Source organism: Octodon degus, unplaced genomic scaffold (assembly GCF_000260255.1).
Source record: "Octodon degus isolate 3935 unplaced genomic scaffold, OctDeg1.0 scaffold00405, whole genome shotgun sequence".
Taxonomy (NCBI): Eukaryota; Metazoa; Chordata; class Mammalia; order Rodentia; family Octodontidae; genus Octodon; species Octodon degus.
Window position 1 is genome coordinate 386,607 of NW_004524981.1, and position 22,204 is coordinate 408,810.

The window sequence follows — 22,204 nt, forward strand, 5'->3', positions numbered from 1 at the left end:
TGGACAGGGTGGGCCCTGTGGTGCCAGGGAAACCACAACCTGAACCGAGGACTGGACCGCTGTTGCTCACTCATGGGGCACACCAGCACACACTTTCTGATGAGGCACTGTGTGAACTACAACCTCACTGATGGAGTTTTCTTGCAAAAATGTTAGTATCTAATCAAATATTTAGATTTAACTTCCAGTTTCCAGAAATAAAAATAGGATTATCATATTTTAAAGGAACACTGGCGTCTGCCACCATGAGAAACTGTTGATAGAAGAGTGAAACCACACAATGAGAAAACAGCAGGTAAGCCCAGAATGTGGGAACTTCCTCACTAAAATGTGCCTGGTTTTTTAAATCACCATCATAAAAAAAATCAAATACAAAAGATAAACCTTGGCTACATCCTGGCTTTTAAAAGAGCCATAAAAATTGGGGCCTATCAAGAGAAATTTAAAGGCCAGCAAGAGAGCTCAGCAGTCTAGAGCACCTGGTCAGGCAAACTTAGGCAAGCAGGGACAGTGGTTCAATCCCCAGCACCACATGCTGTGCCAGCCCCACCACCAAGGCAGGCTGAGCGGATAACAGAGAAGAGGGGGAAATTTAAGAATAGAATGAGTATTAGATCATATTAAGATAGTATTTTTTAAATAATATTTAATGAGGAATGTATGGGAACGTATATTTTTTGGCAAAGGATAACGCAGTATTTAGAACTTTATGATTATAATTTAATTTGAAGTAGTTCAATATAACAAAAGATTTTTCTTGGGGAAAGTGAAAAAGGACTACAGCTTTCTACTGCATCAACAGGGTCTGCAACACCAAAAACACTGACACCAAGTGCACAGGCCTGAAACCGTGTAGGACCCCACAGGCACGTGAACAGAGTAAGGAGGGGCCTCAGCATGATGTCGCCTGCACAGAAGCATGTGAGCGTTTGCTCTACTGAGGGGATGTGACAGCCCACTTCCATGTTCAAGCCTATCATCTGACTGGCCAGACAGCACCTTGATCGCGTCACAGCCTAAATATGGGCCCCACCGAGCATACACGAGCAAGACCCAGTACCCAGTGTGGGCGACCCCGGGCCAAGGCACCAGCCACCTGTAATTCTACACTACTCCGTGCCTGCTACACCCTTCGGTGAGCCCCGAGGCTCACAGGGCAGGCAGCCTGCCCAGCAGCACAGGGTTGCGACGCAGCACGCTGCCAAAGCTCCCGCCCGGCCGGCCAGCCTGAACACAGGCAGAATGGTCTGGTACCAGCGCCTTTGTCAGGATGCTCAGATGAGGCCATCCACGGGGAAGGCTTTATGAGCTGAGCAGTGCTGACAAGAGCAGCGGAGAGAGCACTCTACTGACAGGGACCAGACGCACCCCGGCCATGCTGGCCACACTCTCTCACGGCACCCCCCCCCCCCCCCCGCCGTGGGACAGCAGCTCTTCCTTACTACAAAGCAAATAGGAGGGCAGAGCTGAGTACATGACATGGGCAGGCCAGGGCTGCTCTCCTCCCCACACCCACCTGTCAGATCCAATGTAAAATCCACCCTCCCAAAGCCCTCCGCACATCCACACTGCCCCACGAGCCACCTCGTGTCACTGGCACAAGGTGACACTAACTGTGGATAGTTCATTTCAGCATGTGGCTGTGCGACACAATTCTTGGCTGCAACAATCACAGAGCTGCAAAAGACCTAGCTGAGGAAGGAGCTGCTGTGAACACCCACCCCTGTGGGCACTCACTGCACCCCTCGCCTCCACCTGCCCTGCCCAGTTCTGGCAGGAAAGGGTCAGCGCTCTGGCCAACAGCGGCCAGTTCTTTTGTTGGTCTGTTTGGTTTTTGAGACAGGGTCTCACTAAGTAATTCAGGCTGGCCTTGAACGCACTAGGTGGCCTGGGCTGACCTCAAATTTGCCCCACTCCTCCTGCCTCAGCCTCCCTAAAGCTGGAATGGCAGGCGTACAGCATCATGCTCTGCGGCTTTTCCCTCCCACCCTGCGCCTAGCACTCTGTTCCTGCTGCCTCCTCAGGCTCCTCCACACCATGAGAGGCATCCGCCCTGAGGCCCAGGGAAGCGAGTGAAGGGCCTGGGTTTCCACCCGGGCTTCTCAGCCACAAGTGTAAGGCTAAGACGCTTATCCCAGATGTTTCTGAAGCACACCCCTGGGCTCCAGACAAGATACCCTTCTGCAATCCCAGTTCGTGAAGCTTAGGGCTCATGCCTTTTGGAACTGTTTAAAAGCTCCCGAGTCCCAGATTAATAAAGTCCATTTCCTAATCTGAGATAAATCCTCCTAGGGGCTGGCAAGATAGCTCAGCAATCTAAAGTACCTGCTGAGGCAAGCTGAGGCAAGCGTAGGGACTGGCGTTCTACTCTGCTACCACAAGCCGCACCGACCTCACCCCCAGGGCAGGCTGAGCCAGCCAGAGTCTGGGTGAAGTAGCGCATGCCTGTAATCCCAGCACTGAGGAGGCTGAAAACAGGAGGGTCACCACAAGTCCACGGTGCTGAGGAGTGAGACCCTACAATGACCAAATACATGCACAGGCGCACACACACACACACACACACACACACACACACAAATTCTCCTAGAAGCAAAACGTCCAATTGACACCTCTAACCTCAAACCCACAGAGAACAGAACTCAGGGCAAAGTGCTGGTGACTGGATGTGTAAGGCAACAACTGAGCTATCGTGCCAGCCCCTGCATGTGTACGCTAAACAAATGGCTGTCTCTCCACCGGGCAGCCACAGCCCGAGGCGCTGCCAGAGACCAGGCGGACAGGATCTTTATGTGGTCTCCCATGGACCAAGCACAGAGCAGACCATGCACACCCTTCAGACTGGCTCTGAGCTGTGGAGATGCTCATAGGCTGGCTAGCTGGGAGGCAGGTGAAAAAGTTTTAAAGTACCTTCCCCTGCAGCTGTCCAGCAGGCTGCCCTGCCCTGAGAAAAGCCCAGGAGTTCCCCATGCTTCTGCCTCACCAATGTCTGACACTGAGTCACAAACCAAGTTCTCTTGCCTGAAACAGTCTCAAAAGTCATGTGGTGCTCCACACCTGAGAAGTGAGGGACGAGTCCTTCCGCATCTAGCAGCTGGTCTGCGGCCCTAAAGATGGGCAGAGTCATCCAGAGCAACCGCATCAGAGGTGGCCCTGGCTTCGGTACTTAACAACAGAGCCAATGCCTCCCCAATTCCAACATGGGCAGGGCTGGGAATCCCTACCCCAGCCACCTTACTACCCCTGTGGGAAGTGCTGGGTAGGACGGGGCCTGGAGCGCGTGGGCAGAGCTGGGCCGGTTCCCCTTCCAGCCCAGGGCGCTCTGCACTGCCCTGCACTGCGTTCAGTGCCTGGAAAGTGAGTCCTTGCTGTGTGAGAAGCAGGGAAGGCTCCCAGGCAGGGGGATGCAGCTGCCAGCAAGAAGCAGGGTGGCCACAAGTTGGGACTTGATGGATGGGGTGCGGTGGGAGCGCAGCTAGCAGGGTGGAGCAGACTACGGTGGTTAGGCAGAGAGGAGAAAAGAGCAAGCAAGATGGGGTGGGGGGGAACACACATGAAGAATTCTGCTCTATCCTAATTGTCCTAGGAAGCCAGGAGGTCTTAAGCAAAAATAGGTGACAATTCATTCAACAGTTCACAGGAACCGTATTCCTGGATGCCTACAGCGTGCCAGGCACTGAGGTCACAGCAGGGAACAAAACTGGTGAGCCCTGCCCCCAAAGCTTACCGCCAGCATGTACGGAAAGCCCCTCAGAAGCCGCAGTCTCACCCAGCAGTGGGACCATTCAGCCTCCAGGGCTTCTCCACTTACTGAGCCCTCCTCTCCTTCGCTCCAAGAGCTCCAGCTGTGCTGGCCTCCCCACCACAGACCCAGCCTGGCTAAAGCCTCTCAGAAGCTTCCAGGCACGCCAGGATGAAGTCCAAACCCCTTCCCCAGATGACCTGGTCCAGCCAGCCTGGGGCTCCCTGCTCCTGCCTCCAACTTGACCTCCCGCTCAACCCCTCTCCACACCCCGAGGTGCTGAGCTCTTCCCTGCCCAAGCCCTTACAGCGACTCGACCCTGCCACGTGGCAAGGCCTTTCGGCTGGGTCTGCACCCTGCCCCCACCCTGCCACTTCTCTGCAACTGGCACAGACAATGCAGCGGACAGAAAGCGACTGAGCTGAGGGCTGCTCGCTGAAGGAGGGGAAGCACTGCCAGGCCTATGCTCCTCTTGAGCAGGACGCTAAGTTCCTTGACCGGCATTCTCTTCACACTGCCCGTCACAGCAGGAAAAGGGTTAGACATTAGAGGGCCCGAGGAACAAGGGTCCAAATAGCATGCACCACTGGCCATCAACGCAGAACACACTAATCCTCATTTGTTAGGGCTCACATCTGAAGCAACCCACAGAGCACAGCCCTACTAAGGTTACACACTGCACACTGCGTCTGCTGTCTGGCCATCAGACTCCCAAATGGCGCCACGCATACGTGTACAGCTGCACATGCACACGCCGCCTTAGGCTGCGAAATTTCTTACACGATTAAAGCATTTGTCTTGTTTTTTATTTTTATTTTTTGGCAGAACCGGGGATAGAACTCAGGTCCTTGCGCTTGCCAGGGAAGCGCTTATTCTACTGAGCCACCTCCCCAGCCCCAATTAAAGCCTTTGAGAGAACACATCTAAAAGGACAGGAAGATATTTTACACTTCCAGAGAAACTTCTAAGCAAAATATTGGTAACATTTTACTTAGGTTCCCTGAACTGCAGGAATAACCTTTGCATGCTTAAGAGGTATTCAAACTCCCACTGAGAGCAAACGCCTGCATTCCCACTTGGGGGGGTAACTGTACCTACAATGAACTCTGCCTGGACTTCCCCACGGCCTGTACATCTGGACTGAACTGCTCCGAGGCATGGAGACCCAGAAGCACGGAAACAGGTGCCACACTCCTTCAGGATCTGGTTTCCAGGAGACACCTCCCTATCAGCTCAAGGTGTCCAAGTCTTGGTCCCAGGAAAGCACAGAAGCAGGAGAGAAGAAAAGGCTGTGTCTGAGAAAGGGCTGCAGTGGAATAAATTACCAGGGTGATAATCACACTTCCCCTTTTCTTTCTTTTTTTTTTTTTTTGGTATTGTTTTGCTTTGGTTCTATGCTGAGGACAGAACCTGGGGCAGTGACGGGAGCCCGTGGCACGTGCCTGCAGTGCCTGTTTGTACTGCTGAAAGGCCTAGGGCATCACACTTCTTAGCCCCGCACTGAGATAATCTTCCACTCCCTTTCTCTTTAGTTTCAGGCCTAAGGATGTAACCATTAGTATGTATTTCCTAGGACTTTTTTTTTTTTTAAATTTTTAGGGAAGGATCTACAGGGTGTTCAGGGTCTCACTACTAGACAGGACTAGTAGTGATCCGCCTGTTTACAGCCTTCCAAGAGCTGGGATTACAGCTACGTGCCTCCACACCCAGGCTCAACTGCAGCCTCAGCACTTCTGGGGCTGGCACAGCAGGCCCCATGATAGAATCCCTGGCCACTGCCCCTGCGCTTTAATCTGGTGAGCTATTTGGCCAGCCCTTTTCCTAGTTTTTGGGCCCAGATGAACAGAATCATATTACAAGTAAGGGGGGTATCAACATCATGTTAATAGATTCATGTGATACATGAAGTCCTTAACAGTCCTACTTAAAATTATCCAACAACAAAGGAACTCCAATTAAAGACATCTTTTCCCAGCATGTGGTTTTAAAACAGCAATAAGCCTCTGATGTTAGGCCCACCCATCCCTCCTAGAGTCCAGAGTCATAAAGACCACAGCCTCCTTATCAGCTCCCACCTAAAGCTGATGGCCTTCTGTGAACCAGATGGCCTTGGAGGATCTCCACCTATGAACACCACTGTAAACTCACACTAAGGTGCTCCGCAGAGACCTGAGGGGCTGATGCAGGATAAAGATGTTAGGGAACATGGACATCTATGGCTGAGACTCTTTCTCTGTATCTGCAAACCTCTCAAAATGCCTGTATAGTGTCTCTTAGCAACTTGGCCCCTGCCACTCACACCGATTAGTCTCATCTTTTCTACGTTACTTGTCTATTTTAATTTTATTTTATTTTTTGGCAGAACCAAGGATTTGAACTCAGACCCTTGAGCTTGCCAGGCAAGCACTTATTCTACTAAGCCCTCTTCCCAGCCCCTACTTGTCTATTTTTAAACTGGCCATCTCGCATGGTATCTGAGAGCTGCCAGTGTCCATTCTCATTGGTGCAAACAGCTACGTCAATTCTGTGGTGCTGCCTACTTCTAGGGTCATCGGGCTTATTTCCAGCGAAGGACCATTACAAAGTCTGCTCCCGTGAACACATGTGCACACACATGCTGGCACACAGGCACATGGAAACAGCCCCCGCTCCACTGCCACAGCCCAAGGGGAGGCACCCCGCAAAAGGCGACACCACTCATGCTGTCCATGGCCTCACTAAAATCTGCTACTGCTTTAAAATTCCTGCTGATCTCGTGGATGGGCAATAGAATCACGAGTGTGTGCGCGCGCATAAAATACTTCAAAAAAGGGAAAAGAAACAGCACGAGATAGGTCCAGCAACAAGTCAAATAATCCTACAGCTGCAGTTGACAATACCCCCAAATGTGTTATAAATATTTGCCCCAGGGGAGGGGAGGCACCCCTTAGTTCTATTCTTCTTGCTTTGGATAACTACCCAATTCCTTTCTGGACCTCACCGCTTAGGGTGAAGTTCAAGAACCAGTAACACAATCCTGCCTTAGGTGAGACTAAGACTCTACCACAGCCAAAGAAGACCTGGCTAAGGGGATCCCTTCCGGTCTCCTAGGAACCTGTCAGAGGCGAGGAAACCACAGCCTACACAGTATGATCCTGCTAACCAGGTTAGTCTCTTTGCAAATGCACAATCCAGAAAAATGAAAAGAAAACCAGATCCTGCTGGCATCTTTTCAAACCATGTGTCAGTCTACGCATAAAGCTAGCCCTACCCTCAAACTTTTCAGTCCAGGGAGCCAATAAATGTTCTGTCTGTCCAGCCAGCTTGGACTTGTCTATCATATGAAGAAAGCATACTGGTTAACACAGAAGACTTCTGGGCTAAAATACTGTACACAGACAGCTTGTACAGAAAATTAGCCAATTCAGCTAGACAGAGAGGTCTTACTACAAATGCAAACACGAAGGGGCAGTTCTCTCCAATTTCTCCCGGCTGGACACCGTCTGCTGGGCTCTACAGATCTCCAACCTGCTCCGGGCACCGGGCCCCTGCCCACAACTCCTAGGACTTGTGAAGGAGGAAAGAGGCAGAATCTCCTTCACCCTCGCCTGCTTTCTAACCCAGGCTCAGAGTGAAGAGTTCTGGGTTAAGGCTAAAACCTCTGGATTTTTATCAAGCCTCAGCAACCTGCTCTGCAGCCCAAAGCTAGATTCTTGAACTTTGTGGGCCTCCACATAACAGTGAAAAAAATGGAGGTAAGGTGAAGACAAAGGCCGTCTCAGGAAGATAGGTACACTGGCCTATTTCATGTGTAACACAGTCACTTCTGTTATTAAAAGTAACCGAAGTAGAATACACATAGCTGAAAGCTTTGGGTCACAATCACTTATATTTTCAGGCTGACTTTTGGCAAACTGGCCATCAGGAAAGACCAGTTTAACAAATTTAGTGATTTTTAGATCATTTGGAGCTTGAAAACTCAACATCTGTGGGCCAATGAGCTGGAGATGGTCTAACTATTCACATACATGGGGAAGAAGGCATCTAACTAAGCCAGCAGCTACAGTTACTATTTTTCATCAAATTTGAGACACTCTTTGTACATCTGAAATGTGGTCAACAGCACATCATAATTTAACTGGCAAAATATGTTCTTCCAGTTAAGGGCACATAACATAAGTGATGACGTCTGAGATTTGGTGAGAGTGCTTCTGGGATCACGTTTCTAACAGAGAGCTGTCAGCCCCTTACTCTTCTGCATCTAACCTCCCAGGTGAGGCCAAAACCGCACAGGGGCATGCAAGGCCCTCCTCAATCTCAGCCACAAAGCCCCAGGCCCGGCCAGATCTCACCGAGTTACCCAGCCACCTCCTTACAAGGAAGGGTCCCTACTTACTGCCCCCTGCAGGGCCAGCTCAGCTCTGAAGGCTTATAGGAGAGCACCCCCTTGGCCCACCTGGGCCTCCTCTTAGGACCAGCCGCTCTGCATATACTGCAGTTCTCTAACAGCACCAACACCCAAGCTTGTAATTGGTATTTTTACCATCTTTTCACTCAAGAATATGAACCTGGGTCATGCTTTTGGGTTTTTATCTCCAGCATCTGGCCTAAAGTAGGGGGTTCTATAAATATTTATGAAATTAATGTCACATTTCCCTTTCCCACTGTACAAATTCATTTCTGCTACAGGCTCGGAGGGTTTTCCTTAGTTTAGGCACTGCTGGTCACAAACATTAACCAGCTCTCCTCTGGTCTCCCTGTGTGTAAGCATGCACATCCACACAAGTGTGCACGTGGCACGCACAGACAGACAGACACACACACACACACACACAGTATGGGGGTGTAGAATTTCATTCCTACCACGATGGCAAGTTCTAAGCCTGGACACCAGCCAAAAGCAAGTCTTTCTTTAATAAGATCCCCATCTTCCATGTATTTTCTATTCTGATCCTGGGGAAAGGGGGTGTCTGAGACCAAAGTCACCCCAAGAAGCCTCAATTTGGTGGCTCTGAGGTTTACAGCCTTTTGTGGTGGGCACACACAGAGTTCAGCCTGTTAATCTCTTGGGAAGTAACATCTAAGAAGTCCTCCATAGCCTTAGTTTATCTCTTTACTAATTAATAAGGAGAAAGGTTTTATCCAGTTGGCCAAGCTGTCTGAAGTTTAAGAGTGGTGACACAGAAGTAATTTCTTGTGATTCAACTGGGGGTGTTGAGACGCTGTCTTGCTATGCTTTAGGCTGGTCTTTAACTCTTGGTAGCCCAGGCTGGACTCAGATCCGAGGGATCTTCCAGATGCATGTGAATGCATCTGTAATCCCAGCACTCACAAGGCTGAGGTAGGAGGACTAGGAGTTCAAGGCCACCAGGGTACACTGTGAGTCTGAGGGCAGCCTGGTCTCCAGAAGGAGATCCTATCTTAAAGAACAAATAAAAAGCACTTACAGAAACACAGTAGCTAACCTGAAAGAGCTTCTACTGGCCAAAGCTACAAATAGAGCAACACAATAAGTAGCACTGGACTATAATCGAAGTACAAAACACCTAAGTCACACTGATGTCATTAATAAATTAATAAGAAGGAGAAAAAAGGCAAATATCCCATGCAGAAAAATTGTAAATAAGATATGGAACTACTTGCCCCAGTGTAACTCCCTGCTACTTAAATGCAGAGTGCACATAATGTGTTTTTCCCCAAAACACAGTATGTAAAAGAGAAAAGAAAAAAAAAAAAAAAAAGAGTACACAGTTTTACAGGAGAGGGACCTGCAGAACACTCAGCCAGGTGAACAGAATCAGCAGCAAGTACTGAATCCTGCTGTCAGCAAAAGATCTTTGCTCCGATGTGAGGATAATGGCAATCCACTTCTGTGATTTTCTTCCCAGTAACACATATGCGCAGTCTTAGGAAAAGAACAAGTCCCAACAGAGAGGTACCCTACTGCCACAGCTATCTACATACATCTCCAGTTGCTGTATTTGGATCTTAAGTGTTCCCCAAAGGCCCATCCATTAAAAACCTGCTCCCCACCTTAAAGCTTTTGGAAAGTGGTGGAAATTTTAAGATGTATGGCTTGGGCAGGATGACAAACCTTCTAGACACTGAGTGCCCAGACTACATCCCAAACCCACTTATTTATCAAAAAGTCCAACACTGCAATTAAACCTGAATACTGAAATTTTACTTTAGAAAAAAAGTTATCTGATGCTCAGTTGCTGGGGCAACCTAGTCGTGGGTGGACAGGGTTCTGTGTGTCCTCAGTGAAGGGCCTGCCGTGGGCTCACCACTACTGGCCCAAGTCTCCGGCCACTGGGGAGAGGCGCCCTGGGGCGAGGGCACTGTGGGAGTTCACTCTCCTCTCTCTCGCTCCCTGGCCGGTTTTGCTTCGCCAGGTACACCTCCTCCCACACCGCCAGCCCAACGATACCGCTTCTCTTCATAAGCTGACCATCTCAAGTGCTTGATATAGCAAAGGAGCACTGGGTCACCAGTCTTCATTCAAAACAGTCTGAGAAAATGCCAGCCAGAGAAGCAGAGGAGAAAAGACAACTAAAGTAACACAGAACAGAAGCATTAAAAAGAACAGAAACATGCTCAGGTAAGAAGAAAATCTGAATACACTGTAAGCTTTGGCCAGTAATAATGTTCTTTATGATTTTTTTTTTTAAAGGCAGGGTCTCACTATGTAGTCTAGGCTGGCCTCGAACTCAGGGCAATCCTCCTGCCTCAGGGTTACAGGTGTGTCCATACCCCGCAATCATAATGCAATAACTAAGATAGTTCATTAGAGGGAAAAGGATTAAAGTATTTGGGAACCCTGCTTCACCTCCTCAATTTTTCTGTAAATCCAAAACTTCTAAAACAGCATATATTAAGAGACAAACTGCAATTTTGGAACCATTATTTTAAAAAAATCTCTATTTTTGGAAACGGTGATTTTTCTTAAGTTGGGAGAAAACGTGCTAGGGTTATGACTTGAGCTCACAGGTCTAAGAGGAAGCGAGGACAAATGTTCCTCCCCTCTTCGGAAGCACACAGATGCTGTGGGGTCAAAATCTGGACTCCACGGGGAATTCTGAGGCCTTTTCTTCCCACTTACTCCACAACGTTACACTTACACACTTTTTTCTAAGGCCAAGTGAGTGACTAAACCGGCTTACCCAACTAAAACAGGAGGCAAAGGCCAGAGGACGCCGGCGGCAGGCCTCCTGCAGCACGCCAGGCCCCTGGCGCGTGCGGCCCGCGCTCCGGGCTCCGCGCTCCGCGCTCCGGGCGGGACACGCCAAGAGGGGGCGACGCGCGCGGAAGGCTCGGACGCGGCCGAGGGCGGGCCTGGCCCGATTCTGCCCCGAGCCGCGTCCGGCCGCCCCCAGCCCGGGCGCGCCTGAGTCCGCGGCCCCCGCGCTGCTCGCGACGCCCCGACTCACCGTCCGAGCCCAGGCCACACGGAGGCCGGGCCGCGCCCGTCCGTGCCGGTCGCAGCAGACCCAGCGCCTGGCCCGGAACCAGCGCGGCGCGACCCCGCCCCGCAATCTCCGGGCTTGTCGGTGTCCTCCGACGAGATTTCTCTGGACCAGCGCCGGGATTGGCCCGCTGAACTCCGCCATCCAATGAGAACTTAGGCTTCGTTACGTCACTGATCTCTGGGCAAATCCTCGGGCAGCTGCGGGGGGTGGGGATAGCAGGAAACAGAAACCGTAGGTGGCTAGGCTGGCCCGAGCCGGCCGACTTTGGGGCTTGCGGCGCCGGGTTACGGGCGGTGAAGCGGCGGACTTCAGCGGCCTACCGAGGCACCGGCGTCGGACTGGTGTGCAGGACCCTGTGGCTTTCAAGACGCCCGCAGCTTCGCGCTTCTCGGGTGCTCAACGTTGGAGACTACTCCCCGCCCCCTGCGTAGTCTAAATTCGCTTCCAGGACCAGAGCAAATCTTAGCAAATATCCTAGGGGCCGCTTGCGAAATTACCCCTGCCGAAGCGACCAGGCGCATCGCATGCAATATGGCCCCGTTTGCAGAAGAAGAAACTGAGGCCCGGCAGCGCCGCCCCGCCTGCAGCCCCGAGGGACCAGGACAGGGCCCTGCCGGTCCTCGAGCTCGGCCCAGCCCCCGAGGCGCTGGGGTGGGCTGGGCTGTTCAGTCTGGGCGAGTTCCGGGGGCCCCCAGCCTTCCGAGCCAGCCTCGTCGACTCCGCTGGTGCTGGGGACTTTGGAATACTAAGTACCGTGCAGGAGGGTCCAACTGTGGGGCCTGTCCCCTGGGTCAGCACGGCCCAGGACCGCCCGCAGCCTGCTCTTGTAGTTGGAACGACGGGAGAAAGAGCTCAGAAGCCGCGGGGACTGGCCTCACCTGCGGGCCGGGCCGTGTTCCTCCCGCCGCAGCTGCGCCTTCCACCCCTGCGCGCCGCCGAGTCCTTGCTCGCCCCACCTCCTGCAGCAGCCTGCGGCCCGGCGTCTCTCCTTTCTCTGAATCCTCCTGCCACTTCTGTTAGACTCCGTTTAACCTGAGGAAGACGTACAGACTGCCCTCTGGAAATGGGATTGCGCAGAACTCGTGCAGGAAGCAGCCCTCGATGGGGCACTTTGGAAACCGGGAAGTCCCCGGAAGCGAGAAGTCTTTCGGACCTTATTCTTTCTCCCTGAAGCGGGCCCTAGAGGCGCCCTGCTTAGGCCGTAAATCCTAGGAAGGTCACTCTGACCTCAGGGAACGCTTACATGACAGATGTCCTTCGCAAAACTCAAAAGGAAAAAATGTCCCGAAAGAGTGCAGAGAGGAAATTAAACCAATAGGCCTTGCTGCGTCCCACCCTCCATCTTACCATTTTCATATTTTGTCTTCCAGATATTTGCCTGACCATCCATGAAAACACAGGGCTTCGTTTCTGAAGGCTTGAACAGGAAGAAATTGTGGGCTTAGCCATTCATTCGTCTGACTTGAATTGTCTTTGAAAAAATTCTTTTTCAAATTTGGTAGCTTTCAGACATACTCATTTTTTTTTTGTTTGTTTGTTTGTTTTCAGTACTGGGATTGAACTCAGGACCCTGTGCTTGCTAGGCAAGCACTTATTCTACCGCGCCATCTCCCCCGCCCTCAGATGTACTAATTTTTAGTTAGAAAGTTAGTGAAAATACATTGTATAATAAACAATGACAAATCTGAGCTTTAAAAACTCTAGGGGTTTTAAGTTTTATATCATAATGGTACAATTACCCCTGAATGTGAAATAGAATACTATCATGACTTTTTCAAAATAACAAAATTTCAAACCTATATAAAAAGTAGAGAAAAAAATTAGAAGCCACTTCTCTTAAACAATTATAAACATTTTCCTATTTGATTTTGTTATGTTGCTATTCCCTTCTCTTAAGAAAAAAACCTTAAGTATTTTAAAGCAAATCCTAGACATACTTCACTTCACATGTGAATGCTTCTGTATGTTTTTCTTTCTTTTTTTTTTGCAGAACCAGGGATTGAACTCAGGCCCTCATGCTTGCCAAGGAAGCACTTGTTCAACTGAGCCATCTCCCCGGCCTGTATGTTTTTCTCATAAGGGTTTTTCTGGGGCCACGGCGACAGCTCAGTGGTCTGGCAAGTGCAAGGACAGTGGCAGCCCCACACAGCGCCGACCGCTGAGAGTGGACATGGTGGCACACACCTGTAGTCCCAGCACTGGGGAGGCTGAAACAGAGGGCTCACTGTGAGTCCAGGCTGCATAATGAGGCCCTGTACCAAATACATGAAATATCTTTTAAAACCCTTATTTAAAATATGTACAAGGGTTTTGCTTACATAACAAATAGCATTTTTGTTACCAGGTTCTGAGAGTTCTTTCCAGAGGTGTTTTCTAGTTTTCACTGTCCTAAACAAAGACAGTCTAGACAAGCATAAAAGGTAATGAGGTTTGACATTTTAAGAAAGTATTAAAGGTATGAAAAGAAATGGGCTGGGAAGATAGCTCAGTGGCACAAGCACCTGCCTGGCAAGCACAAGGTCCTGAGTTCAATCCCTAGCATGCATGCACACGCGCGCGCACACACGCACACACACACACACAAAAGTACTCTGCGAAGGGTGGCCCAATTAAAACTAAAAAAACAATTATACCCTGCAAAATGCAAGGTGGGCCATTGAAAGAGGTAAACTGTCTACAAGCTTAATGCAGGCTGTCTTTTGTATGTCCTGCTCCTCAGCCTGAGGTCCACTCTACGTGGGCCTATTAAAAACCTGGGAAGAGGGGTCTGGGGAGATGGCTCAGTAGGATAAGCGCTTGAAGGGCCTGAGTTCAGTCCCCGGTTCCACCAAAAAAATAAAAATAAATTTTTAAAAAACTGAGAAGAATTGAATATAGCACTTTTAGTTTGTTTCTGGGTTCAGGGTTTGGTCTCCTGGATCTCTGGAACTGACATTAAAAATTTAAACTTCAAAACTTCTAACTTTAGGGCCGGGGAGATGGCTCAGTGGAATAAGCGCTTCCCTGGCAAGTGCAAGGGCCTGAGTTCAATTCCCCGGTTTCGCCAAAAAAAAAAAAAAAAGACAAAAAAAACTTTTAACTTTAGAAGTTTACACCTACTTCCCCAGCCAATTTGCCACACCCTAATCTCCTGCCTCATTTTTTCCCTAATAGATAAAAATACCTGTAATTCTTTATGGGGTGCTGAGGGTGTGGGGGTCTCCATCTCCATATATCTACTTTTAAAAAATTGTATTTGGTACAGGGTCTCACCACACAGCTCAGACTCGCAGTGATCCTCCTGTCTTCAGCCTCCCCAGCACTGGGATTACAGGTGTGCACCACCATGCCCGGTCTTGGTGGCTTGCGCAGCGTGCCCAGCAATGGGGCTGGTGCAGCATGTGGTGCCAGAGTCCGAACCCCAGTCCATGCTCTCTCCTAAGCAGGTGCTTAGTCCACTGAGCTGTCTCCCAGCCCAATGCAGCCACTTCTTGCTGAAAGGCTCCAGGCCCTGCCTACTGAGGATTGTGTGCTCTCTTGTAATGTTGGTACCTCAGTGGCTGGATAGGAAAAAAAACTTGTCAGAAGACAGAGCTAACGTGTATGGTGAAGGGCTCGTGGGCTGCCTGCTCAATGGGAGCAACCTTGATGAATTTAGCAGGAAAGTGACTAAACTATTAGGGTGGGAGTGTAGAGCCCAAATATGAGGACCAGGTCAGATTCTCCTGCTTGCTCTGGAGGAAAGAAATATGGTAAAAGGAAATTATCAAGAGGGCAAGAAATGGGCTGGGATTTGGCTCAGCAGTAGAACGTTTGCCTAGCAAGGTGGAAGCCCTGGGTTCGGTCCTTAGCGCCAAAGAAAGAATAAATAAATAAACCTCCTGTAAAAAACAGTTCGACCAAAAAAACTACAGTAAAATCAAAAATGAGGACAAGAGATACAGACTCAGCAAGATTACCTACACTACAGGTCTAATGGAAGAGTCTCAATACAAGTGTCTGCTTAAACTATGATGAATTAGGGTCATTAGTGAGTCTACCTGTGTGCATCTAAAACCATACTGGAGCCTTTCTTTTTGAAGAGAAGCCTTAGGTCTTTCCAAAGGTTCACAGGAATAGTTTTCCTCTTTTGGGTGGTCTTCATCAGAAAGGTCAAGCAGGGCTGCCTTTACTCTAGAATGGTGAATCTAGCTGTCTCTGCTACCTTTACTGCAGTGAGTATGGCAAGGATCATTGAAAAGGGTCCTACATGAAGATGTCACTCTTCCAGAAAGGTCGGGACACTTGACAAGATCCTAAAGCAAACTCTAGAAAAGTTTTGTCAAGAAACTGCTGAAGGGGCCAGGGAGATGGCTCAGTAGAATAAGCACTTCCCCGGCAAGTGCAAGGATCTGAGTTCAATCCCCGGTTCTGCCAAAAAAAAAAAAAAGAAAGAAACTGCTGAGTCTTTGCTCTGATTACTGCCAATAGCCCATATGAGGATTTAAAACATCCTCAAAACTGAGAAAATATGGGTCGATTGGAAATATTGCACGGGAGGCCTTTTCTATCTTCTGCTATAGTAGTGGGCCCGAGACCATCAGAGTTCTACAATATTTTACTAATCTAAGCCAAGTATAGTGGTCCTGCAGCTCCTGACTCAGAGATTACCTAGTGATCGCCCAAGAGACCAATTGCTCCTTCAAACCAAGTGCTCACTGCAAAGAAGTGACTCTTGCAGACCAAAACTGAAACAGAAGGAGCCTGTTGTAGTAAGGCTTTACAAGAGAAAAGATTTAATGCAGGATACATAATTTATAGGATTATTTTATAATATTCAAAGAGTCATGTAAAAGAGTGCATTTCATCCCCTTTCAGGGGTCCAAAGGAGATTTTTGAGGGTGAGGTCCCAAGGTTAAATGTTGAAGACAGCAACAACAGCAGGCATCGTGGAGCAGAGCAGCATACAAGAGTACAAGAATGGGGCCGGGGAGATGGCTCAGTGGAATAAGTGCTTCCCTGGCAAGCGCAAGGGCCTGAGTTCAATCCCCGGTTCCACAAAAAAAAAAAAAAAAAAAAAAGAAACAAAAAGAGTGCAAGAATGCCAGAGCCGTATGTGTCTTTATTGTATAATTATACAGGTTGTTATCGCATGTTTATATTCTCACGTAGTGCTGAAGCCAGTGCATGTGTGTTTACCTGTGCTAGTCACGGCTATGTAACTATATCCCACTGTGCACCTGTGCTAGACAAGCAGAGTCACATCCTAAGGTGTCCTTAGATGCCGCTGAGCGTTAAAACTGTCTGAGTGGTTCCCACAGTGCAGGAGATCTGTCCACACACTAGAAACCACAGAATCCAGCTAAGGGGCTGGATCCCATGGCAGTGTCCTGCACGAGTCCAGCTGAAGGCCTCAGGCCCATAACAATGCCCTCCAGTGTGTCCAGCCAGAGGCCTGGAGCCCAGGACAATGTCTCCTACAAGTCTGTTTTGTGGATTTGCACTTGGAAGGCCCAAGGTCAGGGGGAGAAGCTAGAAAATCTGCGCCAGCAGGATGAAGGGTTGTGCCTAATAGGCTGAGGGACCCGCACTGCAGCCAGGAAGCAACGCTCGGAGTAAGGACCAGAGCTTCCCCCCAAAAGAACTGCAGCCATCTTCAGTGACAGGAAGGACCCCAGCTCCTTCTCTGATGAGAACAGCTGAGTTCATATCAGGAAAACCAGCATGGCAAGCTTCTCCAGGAGACTCAACAGCACACCACCTTTCCCTCCAGTTCTCCTGTAGTGCTGTTGGCAACCATCCTCACATGGGACCTCCACACCAGACCCATGATGATTCAGTTCAGCTGGGTGTTACAAGGTGACCATTAGTTAATCCACCACAATCTACCCCCAGTCAACTTAACCAGACACATTTCCTTAAACCATAGTCTCCAGTGGAATTCTGAAAAGTTAACATGTCTTTATATACAGTTCTTATTGCACTCATTCCCATACAAAAAGCAAACGTGCTCAAAATTCAAGCATAAGAAACCACAATACTTTGACTAAATCCCTGCAACACTAAGAAATGCCCCAAGAGATGTGCATTTCAGATACACTCTTTCCTTAGGTCGTTTTTAATTGTCCTGTTCCTCCTCAACAGCCATGGCCTCCTCTATTTCATGCTTGCAAACCACGGGAGCCCTCCCTCTGACCAAGTGCTCCCAATCACCCTGCTGGCTCTTCACTCATAACTTTCCACATAGGTCCTGCATTTGGCTAAAGTCTAATTGCCAGTCCTCCTCCGTGTGCCCGGATGCTAACGAAGGAGGTAGCTTGCGCTTGGCAGGGTCACTCTGGCAGTTTCTTTTTGTGTCAGTACCATTCTGTAGTTATCACCGTAGCGTTGTAATATAACTTGAAATCTGTAATTATCCCCCCCCCCCCAGCTTTGCTCTTGTTGCTGAGCACTACTTTTGCCATTCTGGGTGTCTTCTGGGTTCATATAAATTTTAGGATTTTTTTTTTTTTTTTGAGATAAGGTCTTACAACACAGTTTAGGCCGGCTTTAAACTCACTATGTAGCCTAGATTGACCTCACTCTTGAGGCAATCCTCCTGCCTCAGCCTCCTGAGCACTGAGATTACTGGTGTACACCACCACACTTGGCAGTATTTGTTTTTTTCTAGTTTCATGAAGACAGCTGTTAGCATTTTAGTTAGGATTGCATTAAATCTATGTATTATTTTTTGGTAATATGGTCATTTTGACAATGCTGATTCTTCCTAGCCATAAACAAGGATACCTTTTCTATATCTTTTTTTTATGGAAAGGTCTAGAGGGCCTTTTCATTTTTTGATGTCTTCTTCACTTTCGTATTTCAGAGTACCTAAGTTTTTGTCATAGATGTTTTAGCACCCAAAACCTTTCTAGGAAACTATTTCTCAAAAGTTGTATAATGTACTCTCTCCAGTAACAGCTGAAGTTCCCATTAAGCAACATCTGCAGCTGTATTGGTTTGTTTTCTGATACTATAATGAAGTATCTGAGGTAGAGTAATTTATAAAGAAGATAGTCGCAGTTCTGGAAGCTCAAGGTGTGACACCAGCTTCTGCTCGGTTCTGGTGGCCCTCCCGGAAGCCTGCACACGGTGGTGGAGTTGTTCTGTCCCGGGAGCTAAAGCGCTGACTGAGAGGCTGAGAGCTCACCAGGCAGGAGCTGGGGGCACGGAAGCCCGCATGTGAGCTATGCATAACCTCAGTCTTTGCCACCATGCCCATTTTGTACACGAGGCCACCGATCGAGCCTGGCGGTGGTTAGTATCTTCAGGAAAGATCACCCTCGTGCATGCTGAGAAGCTCTTCCAGAATTTTCCCACCAAAACCGAGTACTTCTTCCTCCTGTTGCCGAGTCTTGGTGCCCCAGAGTTCATGCTCTCCTCCAGAGATTTCCCTCTACTAAAAGCACCGCCACTGTTCACGTGGCGCCCCTTCTCCAAGGGCAGCCTGCCTTCCTGACTAGCCAGCCACTCTGGGCTTATAAAGGCCCCGCTTTCTGGCTCTGGCGCAGCACGGCAGCTCCGCGGCTCTTCAGGATAGCTAAGGCTTTCATTTGGACAGTATCACTGCCCCGCTTCTCCCTCTGGCCAGTCCTTTGTTCACCTCTTCCATGTGTAGATCTGAAAAGTATTCCCAAATCTCCTTCTTCACGTTAATCTCCCTCAGAGCTTGCTACTCAGTAAACCCAGTCTGCAACAGAGGCTTCCCAGAAAGGAATTTTGGAGCTATATTACCTCACTTCTGGCTAGCCTCATTCCTGGTAAGAAGAAGAACATCGATCACTCCTTCATATTCCTGTATGAACATAACTGTCAAACTTTCAGCACTGGTACTAAGATAAGGTAACAGTGGGAGGAAAAGCACTGGTGCTTACAGTGTATGATTCACTTGAAAATACCAAGAAAAATAGAAATTATTTTTTAAAAATGGATTTGGGGGCTGGCCAGATAGCTCAGCAGATTAAAGCACCTGCTTAGGCAGAGTGCAGGAACTGGGGTTCGATCCCCAGCGTGCCGTGCCAGCCCCACTCCCAGGGTGCACTGAGACTGTGACAGAGTCTGGGCGTGGTGGTGTGCGCCTATAATCCCAGGGCTTGGGAGGCTGAAAACAGGAGGATCACTACGAGTCCAGTCTGTGTGGTGAGACCCTGTGGACCCTGTACTAAATACATTTTTTAAAAATGGATTTACATAGCTGTATGTGGGAACACTCGTTGCATTAGGGAAAGATAATGAAAGGCTGAGATAATAACAATACAGGTTGAGTGGTTAAAGACCAAGCCTGAAAGCCAGACAAGCTCCTTGGCAACATATTACAAGACTTCTATGTCCTGCATTGGGAAGGTAGGGAAAGCTGAGAGGACCCAGCTCAGGTCTTAATTTTAATATAAGCAGAGCTCTACAGAAGGTTAAATTTTCAACATTACCAAGTCTGTTTTGCCAAGGTCACGGCCTTGTTGGAAAGATAATGGAATTCTGAATCTAGGATGAAAATGTATGGGTCAATTCCCTAAAAAAATCTTGACTAACCAGATTCTTCTCGTGGCTGGTGAGATACGTCAGCAGACTAAAGCACCTGCTTAGGCAAGCACAGGGGCCACGGTTTTATCCTGGATCCCCGGCACCACATGCCACGCCAGCTCCACCCCCAGGGCAGGCTGAGCCAGCCACAAAAAAAAAAAAAAAAAAAAAATCTTCTAAACTGTCTCTCGAGGCCTACAGACGTGCCTTACTCCTCTGTCATGGAAATTCTGCCTCTCTGCCTAGAACTTCAGGACTAGATGGAATGATGATCCCCAGCTCTAATATTCAGAACCTGTGAATATTACTTTATCTGGAAAAAAGATCTTTGAAGATGTAATTAATTACCTGGAGCTGGGATCATCCTTTATTATGAGGGTGGACCCCTAAATCCAAGGTAGACCCTAAGTCCAAGGGCACAAAAGTGTCCTTGTAAGATATGCAGAAAAAGAAGAGGCAAAACAAAGGCAGAGTGAAGAGCTGTAACAGAAGGATTTTACAGAGCCAGAGGAAATGGACAAGAAACAGAACATCCCCTGGAGGCCCTGGAGAGAGTGTAGTTCCAGGAAAGTAATATATTCCTCCATTTTCAAACATGATGTAGCTTTGGCCCTGCCACGGAGACCTCAATCTGTCCTCTTCTCATGATACCAGCAGTGGCATCAGCAACGACAAGCATCCCAAGGAGCCGCTGACTTGGCCTGTAAGGAGGGAGGCGGTTTCCACACATAACACTAGTTTGCTCAATTCCTAGTCCTTTAGAGCAAGGATTTTTATAACATACAGGCTCCTGGAAGCCTCCAGTCACTCCTTGGGGACGCCAGTCCTGTGTGAACCATGTGCTGTGTTCAGGTCTCTGGCACGAATGTAAGTGTACCAAGCGAATGTCCACAGCAAACTTAAACATGCCTGAAAGAGTAACAAAGTTTTCAGAAATGAACCTCAGTCTACCCTACAAGTACACGGCTTTGTTGTAGGCAGCTGAATTAGATAGAAATATTGTAGGCAGTCAGACAGGGCCAGGCCCTCAAGGAGATGATACGGAAGACAAGATGACTTTGCAACTTTGGAAGAGACAGTCACTCCCACTTTGGGCCAGACCTCAAGACAAAAGAGTAAACAAATACAGCCACATACTTCCCTAGGGATTGGCATCAGGGATATTCTTGGTTTTTTTTTTTTTAAATGTATTTAGTACAGGGTCTACTGGGTCTCACTACGTACATCAGATTTGTAGCGATCCTCCTGTTTCAGCCTCCCAAGCGAGGGGATTACAGGTGCACGCCACCAGGCCCAGTCTCAGTCGCTGTCTCAGTGCACCCCGGGGGCAGGGTCAGCATGGCACGCCGGGGATTGGGGGATCTAACCCCGGTTCCTGTGCTCTGCCTAAGCAGGCACTTTAATATGCTGAGCTATCTGGCCCGCCCAGGGAGTGATACTCTAAATAGATATCAAATCACCTTGAAAGAGCCTGACCGTGGCTAACCCAACCTCCAATAGGCAGAGACCATGTCCGATGTTCATGCCCGCTTGCTAAGTGACTTGTGACTCTCCATTTGGTACTGTATTTAATCAATTTTACCTGAGCAATGGTGCTTGTAATCTCACTGGCTGACCATAGTGCCCACCTAAGCAAGTGCCCATGGTTTCCACCTTAGACCCACCTCACCACATGATTTTGCTCTATAATAACCCTGGAAAAAGTCACCTTCCTGGGTGACCCACTAGGGTCCCCCTTCTGTCCCTCTCTTGAACAGAAGCTTTCTTTCTCCAACAAATATTCTGCTCTTAATCTCCGTTTGCTGCTAAAATTCATTCTTGGATTTTAGAGAACACACTCATCCCAGGTGCCTCTCAGGTGGGGAGTTCATTTCCCCTATATCAGTTTCAGCTAAAGTATGGCAGTCATTGAGGGAGCACCGACCCGTGCTGTCGGCCACGACACACAGCAGCGTGCGTCGTTACTGGCAAAGCCCGCGTACTGACTAAAGTGTGGGATTGCTGCAGCGTCTCAAACCAGTGTTCCTTCCAAGGGACACAGGAGAGAGAGAGAAAGAGGGAGGGAGAAAGAACGAGAATAAGATCCGGCTTGAAGGTCTCCCTTAGCTCAGATTTAGGACAATTTGAGTGGTTTTATACTATTTATTATACAGGGCACTCCATCGCCGCTGCGGTGCCGCCAGCAAATCCCTTCAAGAAGAGACACCGCACCAACAGCTGCAAAGACTGTCGGACCATCGACACACAGGTGTCTGGACCCGCGAACGACTCGAGGCGCACTCTCGCCCTCTGCTGGCCACATGCGGAAGCACGGCGGAAAGTTCCCCGGCGCCCTGGTTCGCGTCCCGCTCGAAACCGCGGACACCCAACCCGGAAGCGCGAAGCCAGCGCGCGGGAGGCGACGGCGGAGTCTCCGCGAGGGTGAAGGCGCCCGGCTCGCGCGCACCGGGGCGGAGGCAGCCCCACGGCCGGGCGCCCCGGCGGGCATCAGAGCGGC

The 22,204-nt window shown here is 49.2% G+C and overlaps 1 protein-coding gene across 1 annotated transcript in view; it reads right to left on the reverse strand.

Annotated features, from left to right (window-relative positions):
• Trim26 (tripartite motif containing 26) overlaps nt 1-12,106 on the reverse strand; it is a 22,293-nt gene extending 10,187 nt beyond the window's left edge. The window contains exons 1-2 of the mRNA XM_004648410.2: nt 12,069-12,106; nt 11,152-11,387 (exon numbers count right to left, since the gene is read on the reverse strand). The gene's annotated coding sequence lies outside the window, so the exon portion shown is untranslated. The remainder of the gene's footprint in view (nt 1-11,151; nt 11,388-12,068) is intronic.
• Between the last annotated feature and the right edge of the window lie 10,098 nt (nt 12,107-22,204).